General features: G+C 41.8%; 1 pseudogene; it reads left to right on the top strand.

The window, feature by feature from the left end:
* The first annotated feature begins 19,879 nt into the window (after nucleotides 1-19,879).
* Nucleotides 19,880-20,760, top strand: LOC133052434 (large ribosomal subunit protein uL18-like; annotated as a pseudogene).
* Nucleotides 20,761-22,402: the final 1,642 nt, after the last annotated feature.

The raw sequence follows: 22,402 nt of genomic DNA, 5'->3' as shown, positions 1-22,402 counted from the left end.
CTCTGGGTAGCTGGCCAGCAAGTAAGCACAGGTGAAGCCATCCACAATGCTCATCTTTCACAGGCACAGAGTAAGGCAGAAAGAGAGGCGGGGTATTGATCTAGAGGTCAGGGGTGAGACAAAGGAATAGCACTGGCACACCTCACTACTCCTATAGCAACCAAAAGCCTAAAGCATCTGGCTTTCCAAGCCCTCAGCCCCAGCCCTCTCTGTCCCACCCTTGATTCTCAGAATAGTCATGCTTTGTGAGTTTCCCTTAGCCCCTCCCACTCCCCATTTTTTAGGGGACTCAACCCCTGCCATGCCCAGAACCTCTGAGTCATCACCAGTTCTGGACTCAGCCTTTTAGAGATGAGTCATGTACATAAACAGATGGACATTTTTTGGCCTTATCACTGGTTTCTCGCCTTTATAAAGGAAGTGGGTGATCTTTAAAGACAAAGAGCAGATATTCCACTGCAGCCTGAACTGATTGATGATGATGAAGATGAGAATGATGATTAGTGACCTCAGAATTGTGTTTTGAGTGTTTTTTTTTCCCCCTACAAGATTCTTCCCAGTGTTCTTAATATCTACTTTGGCTGGCCAAGTCACCGTTTCCTGAAATAAATGAAGCTGGGGTGGATCTCCTTTATGCAGGGTGAGCATTACCTTTGTGAACTGACCCCACTAAGCCTTCTTCTCATGCTGGCCATATGGTCTCGCTGCTGCTCAGTTTTTCCAGGGCACATGTGCAGGGAATCTAATAATGGATTCCAGCCAGCCCCTGGGCTATTATGTAAATAGGAATCTTCTCCTAGCCCCACACTCCCTTGGGAATCTCTCTAATTAATTAAGTTTAAAACACTCCCACACACAAGTACTCCTTTTCACGGTGTTAGGTGGCCTTAACATGACTCTGTTTCGGGGTGTGGCTCTGCTTTTAAGGATACAGAGCACATGATTCTGTGACCCTGGTTACTTAAGTGCTCAATCTCATTAAGCTCCTGAAATCATCACCTATTCCTAGGGTCTCCCAATGGGCTATTCCCCCTGCCAATATTTATGCATTTTAGACTATTTTATTAGGTGTGTACAAGTTTAGAATTGTTTTATCTTTGTGAGGAATTGAATCCTTTCTAATGATCTAGTGACCCCTTCTAACCCTGATAATGCTGTTTATCTTAAAGTCTATATTCCCCAGTGCAGCTTTCTTTGGGTTAGTAATTGCTTGGTGTGTGTTTTTCATCCTGTTACTTTCTGCCTTTCTGTATACTTATGTGTGCCTTAAGAGCCTTAAGTGTGGCTCTTGTAATGGACATATAGCTCTATTTTTAAAAATCCTATATGTGACAATTTTTGTTTTTTAATTGTCTAGTTTAATTCACTTGTATATTTTGTGACTAATAGTAATTACTACATTTGGACTTGGTTTGCCACCTGATATTTTAATACTTATTTGCCCTGCTTTTGCTGTGATTCTTTTTCTTTCTCATTTCTGTCCGGTTTTTGGATTATTTGCAGCATGTTTTCTGTTTGTTTCCTTATTTCTTTGTTCCTTTTTAGTTGTTTGGGTTTTATTAACTCTTTTTTTAAATGTTCTTAGTGATTACTCTTATCATATATATTTACTACTGTTACTTTCATCATATAAATTTTATCATGCATATTTAACTTAAAAAGTCAAAAATTAAACAACATTTTAAACTTCCTTATAGAACAGGAATTGGCAAATTGTGGCCTAATGATCAACTCTGCTCGTCACCTGTCTTTGTAATAAAGATTGATTGGAACACAACCACATTTTTCATTTTCGTACTGTCTATGGCCACTTTCATGCTACAATGGCAGAGTTTCATAGTCACGACAAAAACTGTATGGTCTGCAAAAGTTAGAATAGTTACTATCCGCCCTTTTACAGAAAAGAAATTGCTAACCTTTGTTCTCTAATATTTCCAGAGGATTTCAGGATATTTTAACTCTGATCTCCCCTCTCCTGACTTGTATGTGATTACTGTCCAATATTTTATTTTTGTTATTTTTTCTTAACTCTATAAACCTAACTTTAGTATTACTTTTCCCCCAAATATTATTTGCTCTCTCTCTATATATACATTTTTACATGTTTGCTCATATGTATATATTTTTCTATTGCTCACCATTCCTTTTTGCATCTCAGATCATCCTTCTGACATAATTTTCCTTTTTTGTGACGTATATCTTTTAGATGTTCCTTCAGTGAAGATCTTTTGGTAGTAAATCCCTTGATTTTTGTGTATTTATAAATACCTTAATTTTAATCCTCCTTGAAATAGGATTTTCTGAGTACATAATTCTAAGCTGTAAGTTATTTTCTCTCAACAATTGGGAAATCTTATGCTACTGTCCTTTGAGTTCCATTGTTGCTGAAGGCAACTCACAGACTAATTGTCATTACTTTGAGGATAACCCACCTTTTCTCTCTGGTCCCTTTTAAGATATCTCAGCAGTTGGTGGCCTGCAGTTGAATTATGATGTGTTTAGGCACAAGTTTTCTCTTTTTTTTAAATATCCTTCTTGGTATACGTTATGATTCCTGTGTATGTGTTATATCCTTTTTCATCTGTCTTGGAAGATTCATGCCATTATCTCTTCAAATCAATCAATTACTCTCTCTCTCTTCTCTCTCCCTCTCCCCATTTCCCCCCTTAGCTTGAAACTCCATTTAGATTCTTGGTTGACCTTCCCATTCTAGCCTCCAATCACTTAATTTCTTCTTCATATTTTGCATCTCCTTCCCTCTCTGTGCTGCATTCTGGGTAATTTCTAATCCTGTCTTCAGCCAGATTTAATCTACAGTTTAACCAGTCTGTTTGGGGTTTTGTTTCAATAATCTTTTTTTTTTAATTTATAGAAGCTCCATTTAAAAAATCTTCCTGTATAGCACAGGGAACTATACTCAACATCCTGTAATAAAACACAATGGGAAAGAATCTGAAAAAGAATACATATACACATGCATGCCTGAATCACTTCGTTGTACAACAGAAACCAACACAAAATTGTAAAGCAACTATACTTCAATTTAAAAAAACCTTCCTGAATATTTCTGCTAGCCTATTGTTGCCTGTTTATCTGTGTGATTGCACCTTTTATGTCTTTAAACATTTCCTAGTGTGGAGATTCAAATCTATTAGGTGTTGTTTATGTTGTCAGAAAAACATCTACTTGTGCTTCATTGACTACATAAAAGCCTTCGACTGTGTGAATCACAACAAACTGGAAAATTCTTCGAGAGATGGGAATACCAGACCACCTGACCTGCCTCCTGAGAAACCTGTATGCAGGTCAAGAAGCAACAGTTAGAACCAGTCATGAACATAGACTGGTTCCAAACTGGGAAAGGAGTACAACAAAGCTGTACATTGTCACCCTGCTTATTTAACTTATATGCAGAGTATGTCATGAGAAATGCTGGGCTGGATGAAGCACAAGCTGGAACGAAGATTGCTGGGAGAAATATCAACAGCCTCAGAGATGCAGATGACACCACCCTTATGACTGAAAGCGAAGAAGAACCAAAGAGCCTCTTGATGAAAGTGAAAGAAGAGAGTGAAAAAGTTGGCTTAAAACTCAACATTCATAAAACTAAGATCATGGCATCTGGTCCCATCACTTCATGGCAAATAGATGGGGAAACAAGGGAAACAGTGAGAGACTTTATTTATTTATTTATTTATTGGCTCCAAAATGACTGCAGATGGTGACTGCAGCCATGAAATTAAAAGACCCTTGCTCCTTGAAAGAAAAGCTATGACAAACATAGACAGAGTATTAAAAAGCAAAGACATCACTTTGCTGACAAAAGTGCGTCTAGTTAAAGCTATGGTTTTTCCAGTAGTCATGTATGGATGTGAGAGTGGGACCATAAAAAAACTGAGCACTGAAGAATTGATGCTTTTGAACTGTGGTGTTGGAGGAGACTCTTGAGAGTCCCTTGGACTGCAAGGAGATCAAACTAGTCCATCCTAATGGAATATTCACTGGAAGGACTGATGCTGAAGCTGAAGCTCCAATACTTTGGCCATCTGATGCAAAGAGCCAACTCATTTGCAAAGACCCTGATGCTGGGAAAGATTGAAGACAGGAGAAGGGGATGACAGAGGACGAGCTGGTTGGATGGCATCACTGACGCAATGCACATGAGTTTGAGCAAGCTCCGGGAGATGATGGACAGGGAAGCCTGGTGTGCTGCAGTCCATGGGGTCGCAAAGAATCGGACACTACTTAGCAAATGAACAACAACAAAAACAACAACAGTGCTGCCTCTGGCTCGCAATTACTTGCCTTAGCATACTGTGAGCTTATTGCTTGCTTTTAATCTGTGGGAGTCCTCTAGATCTAAATTGGAGAGGTTTTTTTTCCGAGGAGGATTTGCTTCAGCAGGGAGTTGGAGACACTTCAGCCACTGTGAGGAGCTTAGCTTAGTAAGTGAGTTCCAGGATCAGCACCCCTGCTCAGTGCTGGCCCATGTCTCAGTGTTCCTGTAAGCATTGCTATTGGTATCTACTCCCAGGGCATTTCACCCCACAGCTGTTGCTTGCAGTGTAAGGCTTCCTGCTCTGGTCTAGGTTTGGATTAGTTTTTGTTTGGTAGGTAGCTGCTGTGGAAACCTTTGGGAATCTCTGCAACTACTTGCAAGCCCAGAATTGCCTTGAAGAGTGTTTTATATCTAGGATATACCTGCTATGCAGTGGGGCAGTTCCTCAAGCACTCATTCTACCCCCAACACACACACCACCACCACATTACCATTACCACTATTACCACCACCACACCACACCCACTACCACATTGCTGGAAGGAGAAACTTAAACTTTGAAACATACTGTTTTAGGAGGAAATCTGGTTTTTAAATGCCATTATTCCTTGCTTCACTTATTCTGCCAAGTATATAACTAGCTGTTTTGTTTAGTCACTAATTTATCACCCCTAATATTGAGAGTGGCTGTGGTCCTCAAGCAGAGAAGGCAAGGCACCCCACTCCAGTACTCTTGCCTGGAAAATCCCATGGATGGAGGAGCCTGGTAGGCTGCAGTCCATGGGGTCGCGAAGAGTCGGACACGACTGAGCGACTTCACTTTCACTTCTCACTTTGATGCATTGGAGAAGGAAATGGCAAACCACTCCAGTGTTCTTGCCTGGAGAATCCCAGGGACAGGGGAGCCTGGTGGGCTGCCGTCTACAGGGTCGCACAGAGTCGGACATGACTGAAGTGACTTAGTAGTAGCAGTGGTCCTCAAGATGCTTGCTTTCTGCATAGAGAGTTGGCATGTGGAACTTAAAGATAAATCCAGTACCATGAGCCAGTTTGCCTTTGCACTAATGATGCTGGCCAGGAGGCTGGCATTCCACTTGCCTCACGTACACAGGGAAACTGTTGATATTTCAACAGGAAGACATTATTTAGCCTTCATAGTTTGCTGTTTATTTACCAAATGTTTTACAATCCATGTTTTTGAGAATTCACTTCTCACTAGCACTCAGAGAGAAAATCAGGCAGTCCACTCTAGATCTGTTTCCATGTCTTCCCAGTGTTGATCTTTGTGAGAAGACTCAAATCCTTCCAAACGTCCATCCTTGTCTCCTCTACGTTTACTGAAAAAGTGAATCAACTGAAAATGAAAAACTGCCTGCCACATCCCTCTCTTTCTCGACACCACGTCTTTCTGAATCAGGCATCAGGAAATAGGGGGCTGATCTGACAAATGTGAAAATGAACCCCTGCTATGGCGCAAGGGGAAAGACCTCATCTAATATCAGTGCTGTCAGCAAGTGCCTCTTTGCAAGGTTGCTTCCATTACTGAGCAAACCACTCCTAGTATTCAAAGTCCCTGCAGATACAGAGAGTGTGCTGTCACAGAAAGGGCAGGAAGCCTTTAAGTAGGTGAAGTCTTGGGAAAAGTGGGGCATACTGGGTGGGCAAGTGTGGGAAGCATTCCATTTTGAGAAGATTTGAGGTCCCTAAGACTATGGAGAGAAGAAGAGAAAATCACATTTATTGAACTCCTGGTATAAATTATGAAAAAAAAAATAACAGGGAGTAAGGAGACTAACACCCATTTACCTATCACCTAGATTTAATAATTCTATCATATTTGTTTCATTTATTTTGTATTTAGAATAAGTATTAGAATTAGAGACATAATAATATTTTACCCTTAAAAACTTTATCATGTCGTATATAATCACAATGCCATTATCATACCTAACAAAATTAACAATAATTCCCTGATACTATCTAACACTCATTCTATTAAAATTTCCTCCAGTTGTCTACCAAATGTCTTTTGAAGCTGGTTGTTCAAACCAGGGTCCAATCAAGGCATTATATCTAAGACTATTAACCCAGATGGTCCTAGTAATTTTCATATCATTTTATCTTTATAATAATCTTAAGAGGCAGTTATCATTATTTCCATTGTACAAATGCAAAAATTGAGGCTAGAGAAGTATTTAGCTGAAGATCACACTGTCAATAAGTGTGCAGAGGACATTTCCTGCTTTTTCAGCTTCTCAGCATCAAACCTCCCTTCCATTTTTGAATGAGTTCTATTGCATCTTGGTGATGGTACTCCTGGTGGCCCAGAGTTAGGTAGGTACATAAACTAGTTTGTCAAATTTGATGCCTTGGTCTAGGACTTTGAGTCGAGAATAGCACTGTCCAGTTCATCTTTCTGTAATAATGGAAATGTCCCATATCTGTACGGTCCATTATGGTACCACTAGCCACATGTAGTGGCTACCCTATTGGACAATATTGTTTTAGGCATTGTTTAGAATGATGCCAAGCTGCAGGGCCATTTGAGAAATTATACACAGCACTGATGGCAATATTTAGAGTCTGGTGGTGTTGGCAGCTCTAAGGGTTGGGGTGATGGTGGTATTCTAGATAGATCACTTGCCCACTTTCAGAGCCTGACCCTCTACTCAGCCTATCAAATATCTAAACCACCCAACAGCCATGCAATAAATTTTTCTTTTGCTTAAATTTTCCAGAATAAGTTTCTATTGTTTGAAGTCAAAAGTCCCTTGGCAGTCACTGCTAGTTGTCACCTGATTCCTTTCTCTCCTTAGAAGAGAATTTCCATTTTTAGCTGGGTGCAAGTTTTAGCTACTTGTGACTACATAACTAAGTTCTGATCTATGCAACAGAGGTGAACATGCGCTATACAAATTCTGCAGAGTATCTTTAAATGGGTTACATTTTTTCTCTCTTTCTCCTTCCAGCTGGCTGGAATATGGATGTGTTGGGTGGGGCCTGAGCAGCCATTCTGGACCACAAAGTAGAAACCATGTCTTGAGGATGGCAGAGTATCAAAATAAAAGGAGCCTATGATTCTGGGGATTCTAAAGTTGCTACAGTAGACTTTACTGCTTACATCTATGTGAAAGAGAAAAAGGCAGTCACTGTGGGTTTTTTTTTCTTTTCTTTTTTTGGCTAAACCTAATCCTACAGCTACTTTTAATCCAAACCTAATCCTAACTGATCAAAAATCCTGAGACAAGTGTGGCTGGTAGATCTAAATTTGAAGCCACAACTGGGACTAAAAGGATGGGGAATAATTTAAACTTATTCTCCTCTAGGACTGTTCACCACACTCTGATTTTCATGTTTCTGTGGGCCAGGCCTACAGTTTTTAGGACTCATCCACTTTCCTGCCTGTACACAGTGCTATTTTTTTTTTTAATCTCATCAAGAAGGACCATATCCTTGGCCGTGACCATTCAAAAACTCCACTCTGGCTGGGCCCCCTCCTGCAGGATGTAGGGGGAACCAGCAAGGTTAAAATTTTCTAAAACATGGTTTATGTGATGGGAACCTTGGAATTCCCTGATCAGATGGCTCAAGCCACCTTCCAGAACCTGCATGGGCTTCTTCCCTGGGTCCTTCCTCCTGAAGGCAGATTATGTAGCCAGTATGAATACCATATGGTAGATGTTAGGCCATGGAGTAGCTGTTTGCAAGGACGTGTGAATAGAATTTAGGTGGACACTCCAGCGCATTGGTCCATATGCCCACAAGGCTCCTTATAGTAGGGGTAAAGTCTATAAGGGAAGAGATGGGTGGGTGAGCTACAGGCTGGTAACCCAGGCCTCCTCTCCCCATGCCGTTATGATCCAGTGTGGAACTCTAAGAAGTGCAACTTTAAATTCAAACCTGGTCTTCCAGGTCTTGCAAAGGTATATTTGTCAAGGCAGGAGGATGGACATGTTTTGATAACAGTTCATTAGATTTATAACTTTTAAGTGTTTAGGTATGTATTTGGGCCTCAATTTGTACTCTGATTTCAGGACTTAATAAACATCAGCAGTGAGGTTGCTTGCATAAAAACTTAAATATTACTATATCTGAAGCAGCAAATGTAGCACACAGTCCCATGGTTTTCCTTCTGGATTACTTGTTTTCCTCTCACTTCCTCTATTATTTTTTTGTTCTCTCCCTAAAGTTCCCCTCTGGTTTGTGAAATATCATTTGCAGGCAGGGACCTGACTTTCTATTTCTTTCATGGCCCTCTGGCCCTTTAGCACAAAGTGTTCTGGGTATACTTGTTCTATGTCTAGTAAGTTTTAACACTGGATGTCCATCAGAGTTGTGAGGGGAATGCTTTGGAAATGTGGAATCCTTAACCCCATCCTAGTAGTTTTGACTCTAAAATCTGGACAGGGATTGGGAAATCTGTATTTTTTTTTTTAAGTTTTACAGACGATTCTGAAGGACAGCTGTGGCTGAGACATTCAATGCAATGACCCACTGACTTACTTCTGATTAGAGACCCATGTCCTCAAAGACAGAAGAACAATGAAGAAGAGATGAGAATTGAGTGAATTAAGAAGTTGAAACCCTGAGCCTTCCAACCTCTCCTCTTTCCAAACTCTAGAGCACTTCCCATGGCTCACCACTGCATCTGCATCTATTTCTACTGGTCTCTTAGGGTATTGGGTGGTTGTCACTAAAGCTTAATCATGCATTTCAAAATCAGGGTGGTAGTTGGTGGTTCTCAAATGTGTATTTGCACCCCTTACATTTTTTGAGGATATACTTTTAACCTAGCACAGTAATGGGAATGTAGTGGATATTTAGTAAATGTTTTTCTAAGAAAAAGTCTTGACCTGAGTTCAAGGAGCATTGCATTTGGTTTGAGGAAAGCATTTGGATCCGTGGGGTTTTATATTCAGACTCCTTCAAAGAAACAGAATAAATGTTCTTTTTAGCCTTATATAACTGCAGACAAACAAACTTTTTTAATAGCCAAATTTTGTTTAGTCGCTCAGTCGTGTCCGACTCTTTGCAACCCTATGGACTGCAGCACATCAGGCTTCCCTGTCCTTCACCATCTCCCGGAGCTTGCTCAAACTCATGTCCATTGAGTCCGTGATGCCATCCAGCAAGCTCATCCTCTGTCATCCCCTTCTCCTCCTGTCTTCAATCTTTCCCAGCATCAGGGTATTTTCAAATGAGTTAGTTCTTCACATCAGGTGGCCAAAGTATTGGAGTTTCAGCTTCAGCATCAGTCCTTCCAATGAATATTCAGGACAGATTTCCTTTAGGATGGACTGGTTTGAGCTCCTTGCAGTCCAAGGGACTCTCAAGAGTCTCCTCCAACACCACAGTTCAAAAGCATCAATTCTTCAGCGTTCAGTTTTCTTTATAGTCCAACTTTCATATCCATACACGACTACTGGAAAAACCATAGCTTTGACTAGATGGACCTTTGTTTTGCAAAGTAATATCTCTGCTTTTTAATATGCTGTCTAGGTTTGTCAAGGCTTTCCTTCCAAGGAGTAAGTGTCTTTTAATTTCATGGCTGCAGTCACCATCTGCAGTGATTTTGGAGCCCAAGAAAATAAAGTCTCTCACTGTTTCCATTGTTTCCCCATGTATTTGCCATGAAGTGATGGGACTGGAGGCCATGATCTTCATTTTTTGAATGTTGAGTTTTAAGCCAGCTTTTTCACTCTGCTCTTTCACCTTCATCAAGAGGCTCTTTAGTTCCTCTTTACTTTCTGCCATAAAGGTGGTGTCATCTGCATATCTGAAGTTATTGATATTTCTTCTGGCAACCTACAGGATGAGATGGTTGGATGGCATCACTGACTCAATGGACATGAGTCTGGGTAAACTTCGGGAGTTGGTGATGGATAGGGAGGCCTGGTGTGCTGCAGTCCATGGGGTGGCAAAGAGTCAGACAAGACTGAGTGACTGAACTGACCGACTGACCTGGCAATCTTGATTCCAGCTTGTGCTTCATCGAGTCCAGCATTTCACATGATGTACTCTGCATACATAAGCAGGGTGACTATATACAGTCTTGACATATTCCTTTCCCAATTTGGAACCAGTCCGTTGTTCCATGTCTGGTTCTAACTGTTGCTTCTTGACCTGCATACAGGTTTCTCAGGAGGCAGGTAAGGTGGTCTGGTATTCCCATCTCTTTAAGAATTTTCCACAGTTTTTTGTGATCCAGTCAAAGGCTTTAGCATAGTCAATGAAGCAGAAGTAGATGTGATTTTAAAAATCCAAATCACCTAAGGAAATACCTATAAGCCTTCCCTGATTATCTTTCATGGCCATTTTAACCAAGACTTCTGATTCTCTTGTTTTAATATTCCCATTATTTAAAATACAGTCAGGTTCAATAATAGGTAATTACTGTCTTTTAAGATAAATGTAAGTTCTTTTAGAAAACACATAGCAAAGCTGAAGCTCAACAAACATTTATGTAGCACAAAACAAAACTTCAGAGCTGGGGGCCATATGTCTTGAAGAATTTTTCTAAAGAAAAATCTTTGAGATGAACTGTCTCCATTGGTTTGCTGCCCAGCGTTTTTTCATTGGAGATGCTATTGCACAAGATTGCAGCAACAGCTTGATCTTTGTCTTGGTCTCACTTATTTTTGGCCCCAAGAGGTTGAGATTATTTTGAATAAGTGCACTGGAAACAGCTCTGTTAAGTCCCTTCTTTGTTTCATGCCACAGATCTTGACTGAAAATAGTACAATTGCTTCATTAGCGGCTATAAAAGGCTCGATGCCAGGAATCCTTAGGAAGCCACAATAGAAAGATACGAAGGCTGTTTAGGAGGCTGAAATAAGAACAACTATCTACCAACGGGTCAATTAAAGCTGTTCTTCCTCCTTTGCTAGAACAAGCGAGTGACTGAACCTCACCATTTGGGGTCTGTTCCTTGCAATAGCTTCACTGACCCCACAAAGCACCAGGCAGAAGTTGCAAGGGCTTGCCTCGAGGTCATCGGACTTGACGCTTCATTTAACACACACTGGGAGATGACTGCCACTGCTAGGTTCCCTTGAAGGAAAACGTTAAATTGAAACAACCCCATTTCCAGTGTTTCTCAGAATAAAAGGAGCCTGCTAAGTGAGACAATTGTAAAGTATCATCTCCTCCACTCTGCTTTTTGCCAGAAATTTCTATTAACTTAGCAACATTCAGAGCCTTATCCGAATTCCATATTTTCAGTCCACAGACTTGATTGGGATCATACAGAGAGAATGGCAAGCATGGGCTAAGTTTCCCAAGGGCTTGGGATTATTGCAAAGAGTCAAACAGTATGGGCTGCAACTGAGGGGGCCCGATAGTGGGAGAGATAGGACTCAAAAGCAAGATCTTCAGCAGCAGAGAGTATGTTGGTGTTTGACTTTTCCTCAGGTTCGAAGTTTTTGAATTTAAAATCTTAAGCAAGAAAAAAATCTTTAGGATGATCTTCCCATTTTTTAAAAACTAAAATTTCTGAAAGCCAGAGATGGATAACAAATATATGTGAGATACAAGGTCACATAACTTGGTTGTGGCTGATTCATGCCTATTTGTTCATGTTCAATTATTAGAATATTTTTGGTACCTAATGGTAAATGCAGAAAGGATTTGAGTGAATGAGTTAGCTACTCCACTGCAGCCTCAGGACAAGGTTATGAAGAAAGCAATTCTCAAACCATATTCTATCACCATGCATGAAAGATTCACTCAAAAATAGACACAACAACCACAACATAGCATGACAAGGTGCAGAAAGGATTTGAGTGAATGAGTTAGCTACTCCACTGCAGCCTCAGGACAAGGTTATGAAGAAAGCAATTCTCAAACCATATTCTATCACCATGCATGAAAGATTCACTCAAAAATAGACACAACAACCACAACATAGCATGACAAGGATTATGTTATCATTATAGCCAGCATCAGGCAACAAGAAATCCTCTTAAACCAATGGTTGGGCAAGGGCACACTTAGGGTTCAATACTTGGGGGCCATCCCTAAGGGTTAGATAGCAGAAATAGCTGTAGCAGCAGCCTCTGGAGGATGGCGCCTCTGCTTAGAATGCTTAACCCAGATGTGAATCATGCATGCACATCCCAGGGCTGGTCTGTGTGCCTTACAATGTCAATCTCTAATTGGTGAGGAATTTTAACATAAATCTCAGACATTATAACTAACAGCTTCGTGGTGAAATAAGAATTCGAACCCAGGTCTTCTGATTCCATTCCAAAATCCTTTTTAAAGGACCACATGCCTCTCTTCTAATTAAAAAAAAATCCGAAAGGTCACTAAACATATGCTAAAAAAGATGCCAAAATAGTAAATCATGCATTCCCATGAAATAGGGATTCCTTAAACTGGTTCTAAGGAACCTAGACTGGTGTGTCCTATGACTTCTATAAAGGAGCATGTTTCAGAGCTGTCTCCAAAGCCCCCTTCTTGGAGTCCCATGGAGCCACCAGCAGATGCACAAGATGACCTCTCAGTACCATGGCGCATTGTTCACAAGGTGATTTTGGTTTCCACTCAGGCCTGAGTGGACCTCTAAGGTGGAGCGAGATGAACCTGTAGGCGGCACTGAAGAAATACTCATCAAGTTAAATTGCACTGAAAATCCTGCTGGTTCCCCGGGAGCCTGGGGTGGGGGGTGGGGGATTTTGGAAATGTCCATGGGGGCACTGATTTAGGCTTGGAACTGTTTGCTTTGAATCCTTTTCTCAGATTTTGCATATTCCTGTGATTCTGGCCCTTGGCTACATGTTATATTATGTGAGTAGGTTGTAAAAACTCTCTGAGCCTGGTTTTGCACTAGAGCAATCAGATCAGAATCTCTGGGGCTGGGGTCCAGGCATGAGTATTTTTTTAAAGGTTTTAGGATTATTTGAATGTGCAACCAGTGTTGAGACCCAGTTGTCTAGCTCAGTGCTTCTCAAATGGTGGTGTGCACATTAGAACACAAATCCTGAGATTCTGCATATCTGAGAACCCTCACAGGTCAGGATGATTCTGACGTACCATGGACTATACTTTGAGCCAGCAAGGATGTAGTCTCTTATGCCTCCAAGTTTTTGAGAACAAAACCACTAAAGCAAAACCTGAGATAGGCCAAAATAATGCAACTCAACTCCATCATTTATCCTTCTGGATAATGTGTGGAATACCAACTTCAGCATGATTACTTGCTTAGAATATTTTCCCAATCGCAAGGTAGCATGGCTCTAATTCCCCAAAGTTAACTATCTCATGTACTCAGAAAAGCCATCTCTGCATTCTCTGTTTATTATGCCCTTCGTATTTACTAATTGTCTCGAGTCTCACTGCCTCTGTAGTGAGCCTGTGAGTGCGTCATACCTGTGTTTGTGGTTCTTTTCATAGCTCTAGTGCAAGCCAGTTCATTGCAGGATGCAGGGAGGTATTGGAGGAAGCTGCGTCACAAACAGCCAGGGGTCTGCCAACAGCACAGGCAGCTGCCTAGGAGAAGGCAATCTTTAAATGTAAACAGAGAGGGCTGGGGCTCAAAGTAGCCTTTTTGTGGCACCTGCATAAGCAGATAGTGACTGACATCAGCCATGGCTGCCTGAATCTGAAGGACGAGGGAGAGAATTTTGCAAACACAGAAAGAACAGAAAAGCCAAGCCACTACCCACAGAGCCCAAGGTGTGCGCCTGTGAATTATGTTATCAGCTGCGCAGCAGGACTGCAGAAAGCACTAACTATGAACAATATATAAATTACAGGGGTCATTCAATGAGCAGATCAAGTGCAATTAAAATGCAAAAGACTTTTCTTTTTACCTGACTCAGAAAAAAAAATTGTGACACAAGGTGCCTCAAATTGTCCAGTAGAGCAGGGGTGGGGCAAGGGGGAGAGGTGTGTGTGTGTGGGAGGGGGGAGAACCTGATTACTGGACTCAAAAAGGCTAACGTGCAATTTGTGTTCTTTTTATGTAGATTAAATGCATTGACTGCAGCTTGTACCGCTTAGATACGCAGCAGGGAGTCAAAAGCTTGGGTATCAGTCAACCGCAGCCAGCAGCTAAAGCATGGGGCCAGATCTGTTATTGTGCCTTAGATGAGACACTTAACCTAATCTAATGGGAGCAAACCCCCCTGGACAAATAAAAGGGCATTACCAGCAGCAATGGTAGCTGTAATGTTAAGAAAAAGCACCAAATATTTTTTTGTGATAACATAATTAATGGCTTTTCCAGCCTCCTCTTTGCTCTATAAAAATCCTGCCTCCCAGCTCACTGTGACTTGTCTCACATCTTCCCCACAGAGAGTCTCGGGATGTAAATAACAGGACACAGCATTCTGCCTTCTCACCCTCCCTGGAAGCCATGTGTCCTAGGTATACCACCATCAGAAAAATGTATTTTTTCCCCTGGAGCCATATCTACACCCTCAAGTAGTGTGAAAACATCATTGGGTTTTGACGAGTTTGCAAACAAGAGCGAGGCAGACTGGCCAGGATGCCTGCGGGAAAGCAAGAGATGCCCCACTTCTAGCAAGTTCCCAAGTAATGGCAGTGCTGCCAGCATAATGGCCTCTCTTCCCAACACCCTGCGTGACCTACCCTCAGTAGTCACACCACTGACACTTCAGCCGTATTCTAATGGTCACACAGACCAGCCACGACTTCACTGTGGGAGGAGACTACACAAGGGTGTCAATACCAAAAGGCAAGGCTCATCGTGGGCCATTATGGAGGCTGGTGACCACACCAAATAAGCCAAGGCACCCTATTCCCTCTGCAAAACACAAAGACTGAGGTCCATGGCCCATTGAATGCTCACAGCCACACTCTAATACTGCATACACTTCTGCTCCCAATGGCTGGGTCCTACACCAAGGACCCAAGCAAGGTTGCTGCTTGCTTCCAAACCTGTTTATGATGTTTGTTTCAGCTGTACTTGTTACTAAAATTTAGTCATGTATAATTGGGAAGATCCGCTGGAGAAGGGATAGGCTACCCACTCCAGTATTCTTGGGCTTCCCTTGTGGCTCAGCTGATAAAGAATCCACCTGCAATGTGGGAGACCTGGGTTTGATCCGTGGGTTGGGAAGATCCCCTGGATAAGGGAAAGGCTACCCACTCCAGTATTCTGGCCTGGAGAATTCCATGGATTGTATAGTCCATTGGGTCACAAAGAGTCAGACAGACTGAGCGACTTTGACTTTCACAATTTCACAATAACAACATGTGAACTGATGAAGTATGGATGCAAAAGGAGTTGTTTCTTTGGGAACAAAGTTGAAAATTTTGGAAAGATGTAATAGTAACAGGTAGCTAAAAATGCTGTTGAATTCTCTGACATATATCACAGAAATGTTTTCTTAGGTCAGTTTCCCAAGGCTATAGAAATACTGGATAGGCCAAAAAGTTCATTTGAGTTTTTCCATAGGATGTTATAGAAAAGCCCCAATGAAGTTTTTGGCAAATCCAATAAAAGCAAAACTAAACAAATGGAACTTAATCAAACATATAAGCTTTTGCACAGCAAAGGAAACCATAAATAAAACAAAAAGATAACCTACGGAATGAGAGAAAATATTTGCAAATTATGCAACCAACAAGGGCTTTACTTCCAAAATATACAGACAGCTCATACAACTCAGCAACAACAAAAACAAAAAACAAATAACCCAATCAAAACATAGGCAGATGACCTAAAAAGACATTTCTCCAAAAAGACATACAGATGACCAACAGGCACGTGAAAAGATGTTCAACATTGCTCATTATTAGGCAAATGCAAATCAAAACTGCAATGAGGTATCACCTCCACCAGTGAGAAAAACCATCATTAAAAAGTCCACAAATAAAAAGTGCTGGAGAGTGTGTGGAGAAAAGGGAACCCTCCTGCACTGTTTGTGGGAATGTAAACTGGTGCAGACACTATGGAAAACAGTAGGAAGGTTCCTTAAAAAACTAAAAATGGAGTTTTCATATGAGCTAGCAGTCCCATTTTTGGGCATATATCTGGAGAAAACCCTAAATTGAAAATATTCATGCACCCCAATGTTCATAGCAGCAGTATTTATTAATATAACTGCTAATACATGGAAGCAAACTAAATGTTCATCAGCAGATGAATGGATAAAGAATATGTGGCACATATATATAATGGAAAATTACTCAGTCATAAAAGATTGAAACAATACCATTTGAAACATGGATGGACCTAGAGACTATCATACAAAGTGAAGTAAGTCAGACAAAGGAAAATACCATAAGATATCTCTTATGTAAATATGTGGAATCCAAAACATGATATAAATGAACTTATTTACAAGACAGAAAAAGACTCACATAAAACAAACTTATGGTTACAAAAGGTAAAGAGGGTGGTTGAGGGATAAATTAGGAGTTTGGCATTAGTAGATACAAACTACTAAATATAAAATAAATAAACAAGGCCCTACTGTATAACAACACAGGGAACTATATTTGATATCCTATAATAAACCATATGGAAAATAATATGAAAAAGGATATATATATATGTTTATATATATATAACATGTGTATATATATGTGTAAATATATATAACTGAGTCACTTTGCTGTACACCAGAAACTAACACATTGTAAATCAACTATACTTGAGTTAAAAAATAGACAAAAATTACTGTTGAATTATGTATGTGCCAAACAATTGTAAAAGATTGAAAATCATTTAAAAATTGGAAGGATTACACTCTGAGCTTATTTCACAGATGTCTTACACTCTTGCTCCCCTTTCAAAACTGGAAATCACAGACTGCATTTTAGGTACAGCTCATGAGAGAAGGAAAGCCTGTAACTCCCATCAGCAGATTTATATTCAAAGAAAATGGCTTGGCTATACATCAAAAGCTTAGTGAATGAATGTATATTTACATGTTTTTAAGTTAAATAAAATATCTACAGTTTGTATATACCATTTTTTCAATGATTCCTTGTTTTAACTATCATTCTTTTCTTTCCAATTAAGCAACCAAATTCTGGTTCACATGGATAGGTACAAAGCCTCCATTATAAACATGGGAAATTGCTTCTGGAACTGGCACTTTTGTTTATAAGTAGGATGAAAGAAAGATAGAGAGAAGGAGGGGCTCAATCATCTGGTTCTAGAAAGTTCTGAGACTGGAAGGCAATTTATCTGCAATCTTATTACTCACTATCAATAAGATGGAGCCACAGCTGCCCTATTGTAAACACACTTGAAGTGTCATATTGTCTTTTGGTGTCTTCTTTCCCTCTCCAGGCCATCCTTGCCATTTATTTTAACTTGATTTCACTTGCATGCAGTGCTTGTGTGAGTGCTCACTCAGTCATGTCTGACTCTTTGTGACCCCATGGACTATATAGCCTGCCAGGCTCCTCTGTCCATGGGACTTCCCAGGCAGGAATACTGGAGGGGTTGCCATTTCCTTTTCCAGGGGATCTTCCCAACTCAGGGATCAAACCTGCATCTCCTGCATTGGCAGGTGGATTCTTTGCCACTGAGCTACCAGGGAAGCCCATGCAATGCTTAGGAAGAGCTATAGCTTTCTGCCTACCGAAAGCTCATGCTCCCCTTTCCATGGTGTTGTTGCTAGGGCATGGCTACCCAGACAGGGGATACATTCTCCATCCCCATTTCCATCCATATGTGGCCCTGTAACCAGTTCCCATCAACGAAATAAGACTGGAGGTGAGAGGCAGCACTTCCGGGCTGGGATTTTAAAGAAGTAGATGTACCTTATCTGTGGTCTTTCTCCTCCTGCTGACTGTTTGCACAAGGTGAGAGGCAGCACTTCTGGGCTGGGATTTTAAAGAAGTAAATGTACCTTATTCATGGTCTTTCTCCTCCTGCTGACGGTTTGCACAAGACTGAGGCTCTGGGGGATGGCAGAACTACAAGGTGGAACAAGCCTGGGTCACTCACTTGCCATGGGAAAGTCACTTAGTCACTGACCAGGAACACCCACAAGGCATCATTAAGTTTGGAGGGTTGTTTGTTATAATAGCTAGGGTTATGTCACTTTAATCAACACAGAGATGCTTACCTGAGACTGGCCCTTCTTCATTATTCTGCCCCTCCCTTTCCTCCCACAATAGCCTCTTGTCTAATTGGGATTATTATATATTTTTTCTGGTATGAGTTGTGGATTTCTACACAATTGTATGCAAAATGCTGTCTGTAGCTGTAGTTTTCTGGGAAGAGGGTCCACACTTTTGTGGGCATTTCATATGGGCCTGGGAGTCCCTCAAACTATTATGAAGAGCTGCTCTAAGAGATTCACCTTCAATGTCATATTCCTAATTGAACCCATGACCTTAATTCACCCTATGATTTAGAGACCTGAATATCTATGGGTAATTCATGGATACAGATTGAAGTGAAAGCAAAAGTAAAGAGCACACGCTAGATGGTGAATGCAAATATACAAGTACATCATGAAGTGAACAGAATCAAATCACTGGACCAAGGAAGCTGAATGAAAGCCCCTTCTGAGATTTATTAAGTAACTGCCTTTCTCCTGTTGCATAAGTACAGTCCCAAAGCATATCCTGATGACCTAAAAGAGCTACCATCTTCCTTCCCAACAGCCTAATTTATGGCATAGGAATAAGGAGATCCTGTTTTGTTATAAATATAAATACACACACACACACACACACACACACACACACACACACACATACTGAGAAGCAGCTCTTCTCTAGCTCAACTTATATTTCCTAAGAAGTTTGTTATGTCCAACGGAACCATGTTAATGCCAGGGCAATTAAAAATCTGGGAGGGGGGTGGCTATAGGATTCTGCAAAGGGCTGGAAATCTGAGACAATGGATCATGCCTGTCCCAAGCACTGAAAATTACTGGGTGGAACTAAGGGTCTCCAGAGAGTTTATTATTCATATGAAGTTGTCTAGTCTTCTCTTCAGAGGCTGGGAATGGCCTGAATTCTAAACCAGGGTTGATGTAGACCTTTCCCATTTGCTTAGTGTATTTTAATAGAGCAAACATGGATATGTCATATTCACCTTGAAGGCGTGTGGAGGAGTGTGGAGCCACCACACAGTGTCCCCTTTCCCCAAGAGCAAGCATGCATGTAGGAGGTAGGAATATTCATCCGAGGTAATGGAGAGTTAAACTTTCATGATCCCCCCTCCTCCACCCTGTGTTTTTCACTAAGGTTTACTGATACCTCCTCTTGTTGTGCAGTTTGTAGATAAGGAGTCTGTTCTTTGAACATTCTGGACCTTATTTTGAATCACCTGGGAGTCTGGTCGAAAATGTAGATTCCTAGGTCCTACTTCAGACCTCCTGAATCAGCATCTCAGGAGTGCAGCCCAAGAACCGCCTTTTATACACATGCCACAGGTGACTCTCAGTCTCACTGGTTTGCCCAGCCCTGGCCCAGGGTCTCTGAGGAGTGGCAGCTCTGGCATGGCACTCTGTACTACAGGGACTGCAGTGCGCTAGGAGACATATCTGGCTACACTAGCTAGCAATCATCTGGCTGCTCCATGGTATCTGTGTGTTTGTTCAAAGTGGCATTGGAGGCTGCAGATCTATGGTGAGCTGCAGACATGGGTCTCTGTTCTGCAGGATGGGGTTTGTCAAGGTTGTAAAGAATAAGACCTACTTCAAAAGGTACCAAATGAAACTTAGAAGAAGATAAGAGAGTAAAACTGACTACTATGCCAGGAAACGCTTGGTAATCCAGGAAAAAAATAAGTATAATACATCCTAATACAAGATGAGTTCGTGTCACCAACAATCATTGTCAGATTGCTTATGCCCATGTATAAGGAGATATGACAGTCTGTGCAGCTAATGCCCATGAACTCCCAAAGTATGGCGAGAAGGCTGACCTGACAAATTATGCTGCAGCACATTGTACTGGTCCACCGATGGTCCAAAGGCTTCTCGATCAGTTTGGCATGGACAAGATCTATGAAGGCCATGTGGAGATGTCCAGCAATGAATACAACATGGAAAGCATTGATGGTCAATCTGGTACCTTCACCTCATATTCGGATGCAGGATCTTGCCAGATCTAACACTAGAAATAAAATTTGGGGGATCTTGAAGGGTGCTGTGGATGGAGGTTTGTTTATCTGTCATAGTACCTAATGGTTCTCTGGTTATGATTCAGAAAGCAAGGAATTCAATTCAGGAGTACTCCAGAATCACATCCTGGCTCAAACCATTGTAGATGCCATGCATTACCTAACTGAAGGAGATGAAGATGCTTATAAGAAACAATTTTCTTAATACATAAAGAACAACGTAACTCCAGACATGATGGAGGAGAGGTATGAGAAAGCTCATGCTGCTATATGAGAGAATCCAGTCTATGATAAGAAGCTTAAGAAAGAGGTTAAAAAGAAGAGGAACCACCCCAAAATGTCGCTTGCCCAGAACAGAGATTGAGTAGCTCGGAAGCCAGGCTTCCTTAGCACTCAGGAATGGGCTGCTGAGAGCTGATAAAGCAAACCACACTTTTCTATGAAGATTTTTTGGATTAAGACAGCAATAAATTTACTGACCAAGCAGCCCCCCAAAAAGTGGCTTTGGAGGAAGGAAATGGCGGGGATACTAAAGCCTACACCCCAGCCATGCCATGTAATAGTATTACCCCACCATCCACCCAGCTACAAGCTAGAAGAAATGCCAAAGTTCAAGTGATAACGTGATTTGCACTTTGAATGAGACACAAAGAAAAAGTTTTTTAAAACCCAGCCTCCCGACATGTGCACCTCAATACCCCAAATGAAGAGAGCAGTGCATTTCCATTGAACCTCAGTGTTTATCATGTTGCCTTTCCTCCCTCAACTCAGGACTGAAGACTCTCCTGAGGGTGGACCTGGCTGTCCTCCCTGTGATTATAGGCACCCATAACAGAACTTATTGACATCCCCACATATCTCCCCCTCCCTCTGCACTCCCGAGGCTGCTTGTTGCAAACATCTGTAACTGCCCAGGACATCACACTGAGCTGGTGCCCAGGGCAAGATGGAAGTGCTGCAGAGTCAGTGCCCCTGAGAGCGGGCCTCAAACGATGACAAACTGTTGGTGGAGAAATACCCCAGCTTCCTCATCCCACCAGCGGGATAACTCTGCAACATGATCGATATTCTCCTCCAGACACCCCTGGGATTGATCTCCAGGAGCCCATGACGGGCCTTGTTTATTATCACACGCAGCGATGGCTCCTTCCCTTCTCTTCTAACTACTCCACTTGCCCACCAGTGTTTCCTGGGACTGCCTTCCAAATAACCAACTTGCATTTGAATTTTTGTCCCTAGATCCGCTTCTGGGGGCACCCATCAGGACGTAAAAGACACAAAGGTGAGCTAACAGCTCTGAATGGACTCTGGAATTGTAAGAGACAAGCATGGAGGCCAGCAAACACCTGTAACTATAGTATTTTGGTGTGATGGTTAAAATCATCTGACTGAGTTCTGCTCCCGTATTGCTGACCTCTGTACAAAATCTGTGAATGCTGAGTAATCTCGATAGCCTGTTTTCATTGCTCCTCCTAAATTATATGCTTTTTGCTACCTAGAGTGACAGGAGCAGAACAACACCAGTCTCGGTTTGCTCTGTGGCAGACTGAACCCTCTGTGTTCTGCGTCAGGAGGTCAAGATCCAAGCACAATCTGGGATCTCGTGAGGTCGCTGATGCATACCATGGGGAAACCTTGGGGGACAGGACATTCCGCATTTGTGCATTCCTTTAACAAATGTGGGCTTCCCTGGTGGCTCAGATGGTAAAGCGTCTGCCTGCAATGTGGGAGACCTGGGTTCAATCCCTGGGTTGGGAAGATTCCCTGGAGAAGGAAATGGCAACCCATTCCAGTACTCTTGCCTGGAAATTTCCATGGACTGAGGAGCCTGGTAGGCTACAGTCCAAGGGGTCGCAAAGAGTCGGCCACAACTGAGCAACTTCACTTTTAACAAATGTATGTGGAGAACTTACTGCTAGTTAGAGTCTGGGTGATCCAGAAGGGATGTGCATTAAGTCTGCTCAGGCTGTTGCTACATGCAGCTCTACCAGCCCCTTCCCTTGGGGGTCTGGCCACATGGAAGCTCCCTTCCCACCTGGCCTAGATGAAGCTAGAGCCTG

The sequence above is a fragment of the Dama dama genome, chromosome X (assembly GCF_033118175.1).
Source record: "Dama dama isolate Ldn47 chromosome X, ASM3311817v1, whole genome shotgun sequence".
In the NCBI taxonomy this organism is placed as follows: Eukaryota; Metazoa; Chordata; class Mammalia; order Artiodactyla; family Cervidae; genus Dama; species Dama dama.
This window is presented reverse-complemented; position numbering and strand designations above follow the sequence as displayed.